Source organism: Dreissena polymorpha, chromosome 10 (assembly GCF_020536995.1).
Source record: "Dreissena polymorpha isolate Duluth1 chromosome 10, UMN_Dpol_1.0, whole genome shotgun sequence".
NCBI lineage: Eukaryota > Metazoa > Mollusca > Bivalvia > Myida > Dreissenidae > Dreissena > Dreissena polymorpha.
The window spans coordinates 54130787-54144174 of record NC_068364.1 but is presented as its reverse complement, the minus strand read 5'-3'; the positions used below and the strand labels follow the sequence as shown (position 1 = coordinate 54144174).

General features: G+C 34.8%; 1 long non-coding RNA gene and 2 other non-coding genes across 4 annotated transcripts; 2 read left to right on the top strand and 1 right to left on the bottom strand.

Annotated features, from left to right (window-relative positions):
- The first annotated feature begins 374 nt into the window (after positions 1-374).
- Trnag-gcc (transfer RNA glycine (anticodon GCC)) lies at positions 375-445 on the top strand. Its single transcript has one exon. It is a non-coding gene; the product is annotated as a tRNA-Gly (tRNA).
- A 3128-nt stretch (positions 446-3573) lies between these two features.
- Trnap-ugg (transfer RNA proline (anticodon UGG)) lies at positions 3574-3645 on the bottom strand. Its single transcript has one exon. It is a non-coding gene; the product is annotated as a tRNA-Pro (tRNA).
- Positions 3646-9592: 5947 nt separating this feature from the next.
- LOC127848078 (uncharacterized) lies at positions 9593-11910 on the top strand. 2 transcript variants are annotated; one of them, XR_008034343.1, is made up of 5 exons: positions 9593-9742; positions 10394-10462; positions 10625-10716; positions 11339-11519; positions 11655-11910. It is a non-coding gene; the product is annotated as an uncharacterized LOC127848078 (long non-coding RNA). The 2 variants fall into 2 exon arrangements; XR_008034342.1 differs by lacking the exon at positions 9593-9742 and adding an exon at positions 10122-10270.
- The last annotated feature ends 1478 nt before the right edge of the window (positions 11911-13388 follow it).

Sequence of the window (13388 nt, the reverse complement as noted above, 5' to 3'; positions counted from 1 at the left end):
AACTGAAATCCGGTAAAAATTGACCAGTTGATATGCATAATAATTGGATTTGTCACCTTTATATAGCCTTTAAAGCACAGGTGATTAGCGTGTGGCTATGATATTAATTAGTGAAAACATCATTTTGAATGATAAATAATCATATTATAACGAAAAATTAACCTTTTTTTTAAATTGATAGTGATTTTTTTTCATAAAAGTAAATTTTCGTTATAATATGATTATTTATCATTCAAAATGATGTTTTCACTAATTAATATCATAGCCACGCGCTTACCACCTGTGGTTTAAAGAACAGAGGTTTTAAAATGTAAAAGGTTAGTCGGTTTTCGCCGTATTGGATAGCAAACTTTGAAGGTGGCCTCACATGAAGGGCATCGGTGGTTCAGTGGTAGAATGCTCGCCTGCCACGCGGGCGGCCCGGGTTCGATTCCCGGCCGATGCACGTTTTGATATATGATTACAGATTCTGTTTTTGATTGTTATAAATAATGAAGAAAAAATGACGAATATAACATTCTTTATAAGTCTTCCATCTAACTGTTTCTTTACAAATGAAAATGTGCGAGATTCGTAATGGTCTCATTTTCGAGATGTATGTTTCTCTTTCAAATACATAACGAACCCAGCGTTTTCAAATTCATTATTTCTCAAAATTTAATTACATGAAAAATCGGTGGAATAATCAGACAAAACTTTTCAATATTGGCGATATTATCCAATGCTCAATTGAATAAACATCCAGACATTTAAATTAGTTTGACACTGATAAACAACCCGGGACCTCTCGCATCCAAAGCGAGAATCATACCTCTAGATCAACGAGCAACTCTTGATCATCGTTATTTGATCGCAATATGATAAAAACATTCAAATAGTAAGATTGCGAGAAATTGTTGTGCAATCGTTTGTAATAATTAATATAAAGCGTTAGAGTTTGATTTTTGTTTTTCACTATGTTTATAAGATATAGACAACTCGCACTATACATTGTATTATATGGAAAACGTGTTTAAAATATATATGAGCCCGTCCGGGATTTGAACCCGGGACCTCTCGCACCCGAAGCCTGAATCATACCCCTAAACCAACGGGCCGTTGTTATAACACATTTCTGTTTGATGTTTTATTAAATGTTAATATAGTTTAAACACAGCCTCTATGATATAAACTACCGTTCAATGAATAAGATTAGTATGAACTGTACTTTGACTGCAAAAAAAACATAATTTGTATCGTCATATTTTATAGATTCATTTTATCCACATAAATCGTCTTATTAAACCTTATTCATTCGCAATAAACTGTATACGGGGCAGGTACAGTGTAGAGAGCGATTGTATGGAATATTTAGGTGAACAGCTGTCTTGCCTTTGTGGTTCGTAGGTCTATGGGGATTGATTCTCGCATTGGGTGCGAGAGGTCCAGGGATGCAATGGCTTACAAGCCCGATACATTTTTACGCTCGTTTGAAATTCATATAATATAATGTATAATGCCAGTTGCCTTTATCGTGTGGTGTCTTTAACTAAGTCACGAATCAAGATAACACGTTTCGTTTAAAGTGGCCTTTTCACAGATTTTTGCGTGTATTGAAGCTTGTCATTAAATGCTTTATGTTGATAAATTTAAACATTGGATCTAAAAATCTCCCGTAAAAAAAACAACAAGAATACAATGAAAAAAAAAGTAAAAAAGGAACTGGGTTCGAACCACTGACCCCTGATGTCCTGGAGGAAAACATCTCCCGCTTAGACCACTCGACCATCCGTGCTCATGATATGGGCGGACGCATTTTTTACTTATATAAGTTATCCTCGTAGTTTCCCAAAATATAACGACAACAACAGAACTTTCCAAATTATACAATCGTTTCGCGTTGCAACGCTTTATAATTTTCAGTATTACTTTTTCCTCACAATTATCATAACTAAAACGAAAATTTAAGAATCTGAAACAACTCTGTTAAATTTTGTCAATTTACCAAAACGTGAAAAGGCCCCTTTAAGCTAATAAACTGATTATCATACTGAATCATACACCTAAACCAACGAGCCACTCTTGATATTCGTAATTTGATCGCAGTATTTTACGAACGTATAACTAGCAATATTGACCATAACTGTTGTGTAATCGTTAATAATAATTAATTTAAACGCGTTGTAGTGGTTTTATCACGTGATTTAATACTAACTGCACTATAAAAGACACGAACAGATATGTATGGCTCTCGGTCTAGGGGTATGATTCTCGCTTAGGGTGCGAGAGGTCCCGGGTTCAAATCCCGGACGAGCCCGACTTTTGTTTATTTATCGTATTATTTAAGTAGAATAATGACCCTTGAAACATAAAGAGATATTATTCAGTCAATTTGCAGTCGTAACGTAGACAAGGTTCGTTGGTCTAGGCGTATGATTCTCGCTTTGGGTTCAAATCCCGGACGAGCGCAAGACCGTTTTCGTTTCCATTTTTAATGTAACCATATGTGTACATAAACATATATCAAGCGTAATTAAGTAATATATGTAGAAGTGCAAAACATTTAATGAAAGGTTTGTTCACAAGATATGCATCTTATATAAGGAAAATATGGCATAACTGTGTCGAAACTATTTATGTGCATTTAACTCAATTTTAGATTTGTTGATAAATTCAACCGACATATCATACACCACTTGGTTAAAGAACAGAGGTTTTAAAATGTAAAAGGTTAATCGGTTTTCGCCGAATTCGATTGCAAACGTTGAAATTGGCCTTATATAATAAGCCCATCGGATGTTCAGTGGTAGAACGTCGCCGGCCACGCGGGCGGCCCGGGTTCGATTCCCGTCCAATTCACGTTTTTATATATGATTATAGACACTGTATTTGATTGTTGCTGATAGTTTTAAATTCAGCAGGTCGGATAGAGCTTGTTCTAGTTTTAATAAATGTGTACATGTATATACTTTTATTTCTTGCCCGAAGTACTGCTGAAGAGAGAGCTTGTTCTAGTTATATTTGTTTTTTCTGTTGATGAGGGTATGACTATCAAACAGGTGTTAGCCTTAGTGATTAAGCCATGTTCTTCAAAGTGTTTTCGGGTTTTTTCCATCAAAATTTAAAGTTTTTTTCTCTATATAAAAAAGTTTTCTGAAGTTTGTTTTTGATATGGATAAAAAGTCAATGCATGGCTACAGCCAAGTTGAAGCCATGAATTGACCATTCATCCTTATCATCAGTTAAAATGTTTTTGTGCTAGATTGCCTACGTATGTATTGGAAAAAAGCCGTTCAACAAAATAAAATAAAATAAAAAAATAAAATGTTTTTCCTACCTACCTACCCTATTTTTTTGGCCCGTAACCTGAACCACAATTCGTTATGTCCCCACTTTCGAGATGTATATTTCTCGTTCAAAAATGGAACGAGCCCAGCGTTATAAACTTCATTATTTCTCATAATATATTTTCATGAAACGGAATAATCAAACACTACATTTCAATATTGCCGGTAGAATTCTTAATGCTCAATTAAATAAACATCCAGACATTTTTACATTAGTTTGGAACTGATAAACAACTGTAAAATATTAGGGCTCGTCCGGGATTTGAACCCGGGACCTCTCGCACCCAAAGCGAGAATCATACCCCTAGACCAACGAGCCACTCTCTATAATGTAATTTGATCGCAATATGATCAGAACGTTCTAATAGTAAGATTGCCTGGAATTGTTGTGCAATCGTTAATAATAATTAATTTAAACGCGTTGTAGTGGTTTTATCAACGGTGATTTAATACCAACTGCACCATAAAAGACACGAACAGATACGTATGGCACGTTGGTCTAGGGGTATGATTCTCGCTTCGGGTGCGAGAGGTCCCGGTTTCAAATCCCGGACGAGCCCGACTTTTCGATTATATATGGTCTTAATTAACGTAATCATAATCAAGGCTCGCTGGTGTAGGGGTATAATTCTCGCTTTGGGTGCGAAATGTCCCGCGTTCGAATCCCGGACGAGCGCAACACTGTTTTCGCTTCCTATTCTAATGTAAGCATATGTGTACGTTAACATACATCAAGAGTGTTTATTCTTATTAAAGAATATATGTAGAAGTGCAAAAACATTTTTTGGATAATGTCACATGTTTGCATCAAAATAAGCTGTCGCAGGTTCGATCTCCCGATTAAATATAACCTATCAAACGTCCTTCAAATGAGACGTACAACCAAGGCCCAGTATTCTATGTATTACTACGCGAACTAAAAGACTCATATGTGTCTTTGAAACGGGACGTCTCCATGCCAAATGAGGCGGCGCTAATGACAGGAGGTGGCGCCAATGCACTATTTTAGCTACTTTACTTTTCGATGCCGACCATACACTTTTTGTTTCGTATTCAAAACAAACTACCTTCCCCTTAAGGCATATTACAAGTATAGCTAATTTAAAGTTGTCAGTTAAACTCATGTTCTTAATATGTAATAATTCTTTAAGATCTATATAGTTAGTTTTTAATTGATCCACATTTTAATATATCTACCTTTTTATGCAAATAATTGTCTTTTATAACTCAAATCTCTGATATTCATATCATGCCTCTATATGTCACTACCATCAATATCCAAGGACCACAATGGAAATAAGAGATGAAGTTCTCTTTTTTGTGTAATCCTTGGTAAACTGTTATTGGCATGGTTTAATTTCTCATACATGTTTATTGTTTTACTATTTTATCATGCAAGTAGATTTGTTTTATCATGTTGTATCATTATACTGAAATAAATCTATCTATCTTCCAGGTTGAGTGTTTGATCTTTTTTCTTAATTCGATCATAATGAAATCTTATTAAAAACGTAAAATCTATATAATTATGATGAAACATGTTTTGCGAAGAGATTTTTTTAGACTTCTGTTATTTAGTATACTACAAAACTGGAAAGAAGCTTGAGTATAATACCAAAAAATGTAACGATAAAAGCCGAAGTTATCCTATTTTTGCAGATATTAGTAGGAACGAATGACATATGTTAGCCAATTTTAGAATGAATATATAAACATGTAACGATAACATTTATGTGTGTTGTGTGGTCAGAATCCATTGCATAATGTTCTTATTTCGCGTATGGTGGTATCTGTTACAAAGACGGCGATTAAACTATGTTTACATTTAGTAAAATACCTAACGTAAACGTGCTATTTCAACGGCCCGTTGGTCTAGGGGTATGATTCTCGCTTCGGGTGCGAGAAGGCTTATTTACCCTTTTAACGCGATTTCCATATAATAATAATATAGATAAAGCGAATGTCTATTTCTTTTTAACATTATTAAATGAAAAAGCAATAAAAATGACCGCGGAAACAAATGTTTATGATGTCGTTCGAATGTATCACCAATCTAGAATTGGGTGAACATGCAGATAAATTGTTTTTGCACGGTTATTCCATATTTCGTAATATTTTGGACATATTTTGGGAAAACATTTAATATTTAAAATGTTCCACTTTAGACTACACGTAAACCACGTAAATTTTAAAACTTCGTATACATCTGAGAGCACGTGTTATAGTTTAATTAGCGATTTTCCAGAAATAAACATGTGTTTATGCAAACATTACTGTAATTCTTGTTTCAGAAGAATGCAAGGAAAACAGCGTTCGAAAGTAACAATATTTGTTAAAGAATAAAAACAAATAAATGAAACAAGAAGTGATGAAATATTGCAAAACATATATCAATCGGAGAATAAGAAATATGTATTAAGAGAGCTTGTTATTGTGCGAGCAAGGAAATGCCCGTATGTAAAGGTTATTTCTGATTTGCTAGACGTTTATTTATGATCTTGTTTAAATTAACGTTACCATGGCATCATTTTTATTTGCGACACTGAACGACTTTTCCATTCGGAAGCAAAGGTCAAAGTTATATCTTTGTTTTTCTTGTATTGTTTGTTACTATTTATGATACTGTTACGATCACTTCATTTAAGCAGAAATGAACAATTAATTTATGTTGTTGTGTTGTTATTATATTTACCGACCATGTTACTTAACGCAAAATATAGCATGCACGCTGTATTTTGGAGCACACGTTCTGAAGTGTGTCATCCTTATTCAAATAATTCAAATAATATGCAACCTAATTTGAAGATTAATATCAAAATACTTTAATTTGACCCCCCCCCCCCCCCATTTCTTGCCGCCCAAAGCAAGGTAAATGTTTGCCGTCACAAAGTTTAACGATATTACAGCCCTAAAATCTTGCCAGTCTTCTGCCGTTAAAACTATTTATAGAAACGTACCTAATTAATGAATACATTGACGAAGTATGTTATCACAACATCAAATACGACGAGATCCACCTTGTTAAAACACATAACTAAGTATGCAAAAAGTTAAGCACAATCTAAGGAACATATTTATTGGAATGATGGCATATATAAAGTATGTTGTGGAACTGCGATAATTTAATCCAAATCTCGTTCCCATCCACGTTGTTAAGTGAACTGTTGACCGATTTTGCCTTTTTGAATCGTCATTAGGTATGATTGCTTACAAATCTTCAATGTGTGTAATAGTCTTTACTTATTTTATAGCAAGAAAAAAGTGGAACAAAACAGTGACGTCCCATGATTCAGGATTCAAACAGGCGTCCTCAGGATCCGTAAGCAAATGCGCTACCGCTGCACCACGCAAGCTTTTCTGACGTTTCGCGAAATATAACACATGTATTAAACGTAATTTGTATCATGTTTCAATATCAGGGAAATTTTATCCCTTGAAAACATGCAACTGACTGCGATAAAGTTTTCTGATTTTCGGTACAATAGTCTATAGGAATTCTGCCAATAGACTAAAAACCACAAACCTACATGGCTACTAAATGTAATACTTTGTGATCCACAACAGATGTGTAATATTCTGTTTTAATAATTATTATGTCATAACAAGTGACCGCTCTAAGCAAATCGGATTAGGTCATTTTGTAGGAGGTGAGATATAGTGATATGAAGTTCTTATTGTTTTGTTCATCACTATCAAATATTAAATATATTTAATGCAGCTTGGGCAGAAAGCGTACATAACGCCCTTTTTGCCTTTTGGTCCTTCTTCATATGATGAGCCATATCGATTTTACTATTTGCTATCCGGCAGCCCAGTTTGCTGGTTAATGTTTCTATCACGTATTTGGTAGTTGATTCAGCTATCTCGAAGCACTTTACTTGTTTTCTGCACTCTACAAGTTATTCGATCTACAACATGATATTATATTGTTACTTCGGCTACATAGGCTTGCCTCATGTCCAATTCCCTTCCTTTCAGCTTCGATCTTAACGTGTAGTTTGGAATTAAATCTTTCTTGATCTACAAGTGTATTGTTCGGGTATTTAATATCATGTTTTAGTCTATCATTCTTAACTCTTCGATACCAGATAATAATTCGGTCATTGTATCTCTCATTCGTGTGTAGTCCTTTTACATTTGGCTGTTTATGTCTCGTGTTTATATCGTCATTTGACCTATCAACGGTCGATACTTAATTTGCCAATTTGTAATTAATGTCTTTAGGTAGAGTTCTTACATTGTTTATTTTAGAGGATACGTTACATTCTGGATTTCAATTTGTCATCTAACGTTCGACATTGTTGCCTATCGTGTTTGTTTAGTTTAACATATTTGGGATTTTTGTGATCGTTATTTTTTAATTTCAATTTCACCGATGCTACCAGTAGAGTAAATATACTTTTCCCATTTCTTTTCTTATAATAATAAAATACTAGTCATTCTTGAAGATATTGCATTTTAAAAAGAAGCATTTATAACTGAATTTGAGCGTTTTCATTCGAAACGCTAAATAGACTGTGGGCGCATTTAACACTTTTTATCGACTTACATTTCAAATGCATTTTCACGTGGGTCGAAATGTGTGTCAAAATTGGTCAACTATAATGTCCACATTTGCAAAATATATTTTCACATAAGTAAAACGTATGCACACATGGTTCAAATGCATGAACACATGTTTCAAATGTACATTACATGGATAAAATGCATTTCTACATGGATCAAATGCATGTCCACATGGATTAAATATTTCCACATGGGTCAATACATGAATTTAGTCGCTAAAATATGCGTAAAGACTTATGCTTATGTCTGTATGCATTATTGTCTACATGAAGCCATATCTATGTCTATCCAACTCTTACCTAAACGTAACGGCATATTTGAACGCTATACCTTGAACACGTACCATGGCTGTGTTTATGCAGTTCATAAATAAATTTGAAAGCGCATCGTTTTAGCAGTGGTAGAATTCATCCTACTTTTTTTAACACGAGTAATATATTTAACACAAACTTTCTGACTTGCCGTTGACTGACGTTCCTTGAATGTTCGCATGTCACTGTGAAGTTCTTAGATTATATGTCAAAACACTTTTCTTATTTTAATTCGTTTTGCTTTAGTTTAGTTTTCCATAATTTTCCCAGTAGACTCAATTTAATGAATTACACGTTTCTCTAATGAAACAAATCCATTCGCTAATAGTTTTGTATTTGCCTAAGGCCCTGATATTGAGTCAATGTAACCGGCGTAACGTAAGGCCTCGTTAATGCGAAACAATTAAGACTGTTGGCATAAACCAATGGTCGTTTGAGAGTGTAATTTTGAAAACCCGTAAAGTGAACAGCTTGTTCTTGTCTTTACGGAATGTCAGTTAAGAAGGATCCTACAAAACATACAATCCTACTCTTTATTTGATAACAAACTACATGAGTTCACATACGATTTGATTTATTTCAAGAATGACAAAACACAATTATAGGCAATTGTTACTCACACACTTATTCTTTAAGTATTTAGTTCTTTATTGAAACATAATTGGCAATTTTCAACAAACTCTAATAGAAACATCAAATAAATCACTTTGTGCAATAGTAACACAATGCAAGGCATCACTTAAAAAAGTAAGGCCTTGTCCGGAATTAGAGCCCGAGAGATCTCGCACCAATTTGAAAGCGAGAAACATTCCCTTGAGCCAAAGAATCACATTAAATACAACTTTAATCGGCTGCATAAACGAAGTGAGGACTGTGTCTGTTCGGTTCAATATTCGTCCAGGATTGTATTTATTTTATGTGTTAATTTTGTGAACCTACTTGCTTTTCAGCAAGACTTAAAAATCAATTGCATTGACTCTACGTACCTGATATTTTTGGTATAAACTTAACAGAGATATGAAACAACTGCACGTGACTTGAATGCGGAAGTTCATTTCAAATTTTGTCGTGTTGATTTCTACGAAATTAAAAAATATAACTTCCCATTTCTCATTTAAAACAACGTTGAAATCAATTTAAATGCACCTGTTGCGACAAAGTTTATACATGTAATATATTTTTTAACAAGAACACGCTGACTTTCTCATATTAAAATTCAGTTCATATCTTTGAATGAAAGTGTAAAAAAAGAAAAAGAACAAAACAATAGTAATATTCATTCACTGTGCACAGGGGTTTTAAGTGATTATACCTGATGATATTTACTTTCTAGGCCACATTTGACGTTTTTGCCTGTACGTCCTTCTATCTCTTTTCGTACGTAGAAACGACTTGAAATAATAAAAGTGTTTATGTTAATAACTTCTACTGTCGAGATCAGTTACTTAAAAGTATTTACGCGTTGCTGGTTGTTGGGCATTTTCTGAAATTGGAAATCAACTGCAAAGCACAGTGAATTAAGTGCAAAGGATAAAACAGGTAAATGTTCTTAGCGTTAAAACAATGTCACTGTGAAATTTAATTTTTGAAAAGTTAACATCTTTATTTGTTATCCCTGTGTGATGATGAGCGTTAAAATATCAATATTTAATTTTTAAATATGAAAAGTACTTAAATATATCATTATTCTGCATGCATTTAAATCAGACAGTTTTGTTCAGTTAACCGTTAGCTTTTTCTCTGTTATTCATCGATGCAAAAAGAACGACGTACTTGGTTTTCTGTCACTTTATATATATATAAATAAAGTTCAAGTAATGTACGACACCCTTTGGTGAGATAGCATTGCAAGTTTCAATATTTACCTTGTGACATTTCGATATTGCTCAAAATACTTGTAATTTGTGTACGACATAATTTTTTTTAGTTATCTTTTGATCTTAGATTTATAACATCTTTCGAAGATGATTTTGTCTTGATAACGCAACCATTTTAAAAACACAACTTTATCTATAAATGCTCATTGTCGACCGATTGGAGAAACAAACACACGGATTTAAACATCAGGTTAACAATTTTGTATTATCGACATTTCGAATGAACGAAAGTAAACTCACACAACATATTATGCGCGAATTAGTACATTTGTTTAATTGATTTATTATAAAAATAAAATACCTTTGTTTTCAGGATGACATCTTTGGGAGCCTGGGTAGCGCTGACCGATTTCAGATGCCCTGTTAGAGGATGCCCCTCCACGTAATCACACAATTTATTGAACTATTTATTTCATTAGTTAATTTTTTGCAATATTCATATCCAAATATTGTAGGTAATTAAATTTTTTCGTCAGTCAGAAACCTATGACTATGAATTAAATGCGACCCATTTCTGTATTGCTATCGCTTCTTTGCTGAATAGGCGTGGAGTGAACTGGGTGTGCTCGAAGGATGGAGATCAGGTGTATATCAACGCTCTCGGAAAGATGGAGTGTTACCATGGCACACATAGTGGTATGAGTATTTTATCATGATCACCTTCATCATCATCATGATCACCATCATCATTATCACCATCATCATGATCATCATGATCATCATGATCATCATCATGATCATCATCATCATCATCATCATCATCATCATCATCATCATCATCATCATCATCATCATCATCATCATCATCATCATCATCATCATCATCATCATCATCATCATCATCATCATCATCGTCGTTGTCGTTATAATCATCGTCCTCGTCGTCGTCGTCATCGTCGTCGTCGTCGTCCTCGTCATCGTTTTAATAATTCACAACAACAATATTGTCATCATAATCACGATAATCATTGTCAAAATCGTCGTCGTTTACCAAATAATATAAACTTACATTTGTTAATGTAAATCACTAAAATTGATCTTCTATCGAAAATTAAGTTTTCTGTTTATATTTCATTTCATACTTGCTAGAAACTTTGTAGTAGGTTTATCAATCCGCTTGTTGATTTGTAAACTGAAGAAAAAAATATATTGTATAGTACACTTCTACTATTCATGAATGGAAATGTACCGGTTACCCATGAATGAACATTTGAAAGTGTTCAAATACCTATGAACCAGCGTGATTTTATATGAAAAGGTGACATTTGCTCATGGGGTTGGAACTGTGGTCGCGGCACACATCGTGGCGAGTACCGACGGGCAGATTTTGAAGATCTAACATTTGCTTTGTCCCAGTCGGTGCAGTTTATGAGTAAAACGGGATCTCAGTGGGTTGCAAATCTGATGAAAGAGCTCGGGAAGCAGTTTAGCAAATAATGGTCTGTACACATCAAAATTAATGCTAAATTACCATGATTTACGTTTATAATGATAGCACTGCAGTATTGTTATTGTTTTCATGCAAAGTAAATAACACTTAGAAAACAATGTTTTTTTTTTGTTTTCTGTTTCAGGGTCAGTTACACATATTTAGACGGAAATGACATCATCCTACAACAAATACAAAGTATTTTTTATTCAGACGACGTTGCCACGTAACCGAAATGTGTTTAACATTAACAATTATGTTCGCTTAAGTCATATGTGGATTTGAGTCAAGAAATATTTTTTAGTCAGATTTAATACCTGTTCAAAATGTGCTATGACAGCATCTTTCTTTGAAAGTATCATAGTCCAGCATCAAAATACGCTATTATAATTTTTCTCTGAAGTTTATACATCAAAATTAAAATGTATATAATAAAAAAAGTATTTGTCATTATCCATTTGAATGATAAGCAACACGATCGGCACGCTGTGTACGAGATATCGAGGATTCGTGTTGTGTGCTAGATATAGAGCATTCACGTTGTATGCTAGATATCAAGTATTCCCGTTGTGTGCTAGATATCGAGCATTCCCGCTGTGTGCTAGATATCGAGGATTCCCGTTGTGTGCAAGATATCGAGGAATCCCGTTGTGTTCTAGATATCGATTATTCCCTTTGTGTGATAGATATCTTGCATTCCCGTTGTGTGCTAGATATATAGCATTCCCGTTGTGTGCTAGATATCGAGCATTTCCGCTGTATGCTAGATATTTAGGATTCCCGGTGTGTGATAGATATCGAGGATTCCCGTTGTGTTCTAGATATCGAGGATTCCATTTGTGTGCTAGATATCGAGGATTCTCTTTGTGTGCTAGATATCGATGATTCCTTTTGTATGCCAGATATCGAGGATTCCCTTTGTGTGCTAGATATCGAGGATTCCCGTTGTATGCTAGATATCGAGGATTCCCGTTGTGTGCTAGATATCGAGCATTGTCGTGTTCTGATAGATATGAAGGATTCCCGTTATGTGCTAGATATCGAGCATACCCGACGTGTGCTAGATATCGAGGATTCCCGTTGTGTGCAATATATCTCATATTCACATTGTGTGCGAGATATCGAGGATTCCCGGTGTGTGCTATATATCACAGATTCACGTTGTTTGCGAGATATCGAGGATTCCAGTTGTGTGCGATATATTGAGGATTCCCGTTGTGTGCTAGATATCGAGCATTTCAATTGTGTGCTAGATATCAAGGATTTCCGTTGTGTGCAAGAAATCGAGAATTCCCGTTGCGTGTTAGATATCGAGGATTCACGTTGTGTGCTAGATATCGAGGATTCCCTTTGCGTGGTAGATATCGAGCATTCCCGTTGTATGCTAGATATCGAGGTTTCCCGTTGTGTGCTAGATATCGAGGATTCCTGTTGTGTGCTAGATATCGATGATTCCTGTTGTGTTCTAGATATCGATGATTCCCTTTTTGTACTAGATATCAAGGATTCCCTTTGTGTTCTAGATATCGAGGATTCCATTTGTGTGCGAGATATCGAGGATTCCCTTTGTGTGCTAGATATCGAGGATTCCCTTTGTGTGCTAGATATCGAGCATTCCCTTTGTTTGCTAGATATCAAGCATTCCCGTTGTGTGCAAGATATCGAGGATTCCCTTTGTGTGCTAGATATCGATGAATCCCTTTGTGTGCTAGATATCGAGGATTCCCGTTGAATGCTAGATATCGAGGATTCCCGTTGTGTGCTAGATATCAAAGATTCCCGTTGTCTGCTAGATATCGAGCATTCCCGTTGTAAGCTAGATATCGAGGATTCCCATTTGTGTGCGAGATATCGAGGATTCCCTTTGTGTGCTAGATAT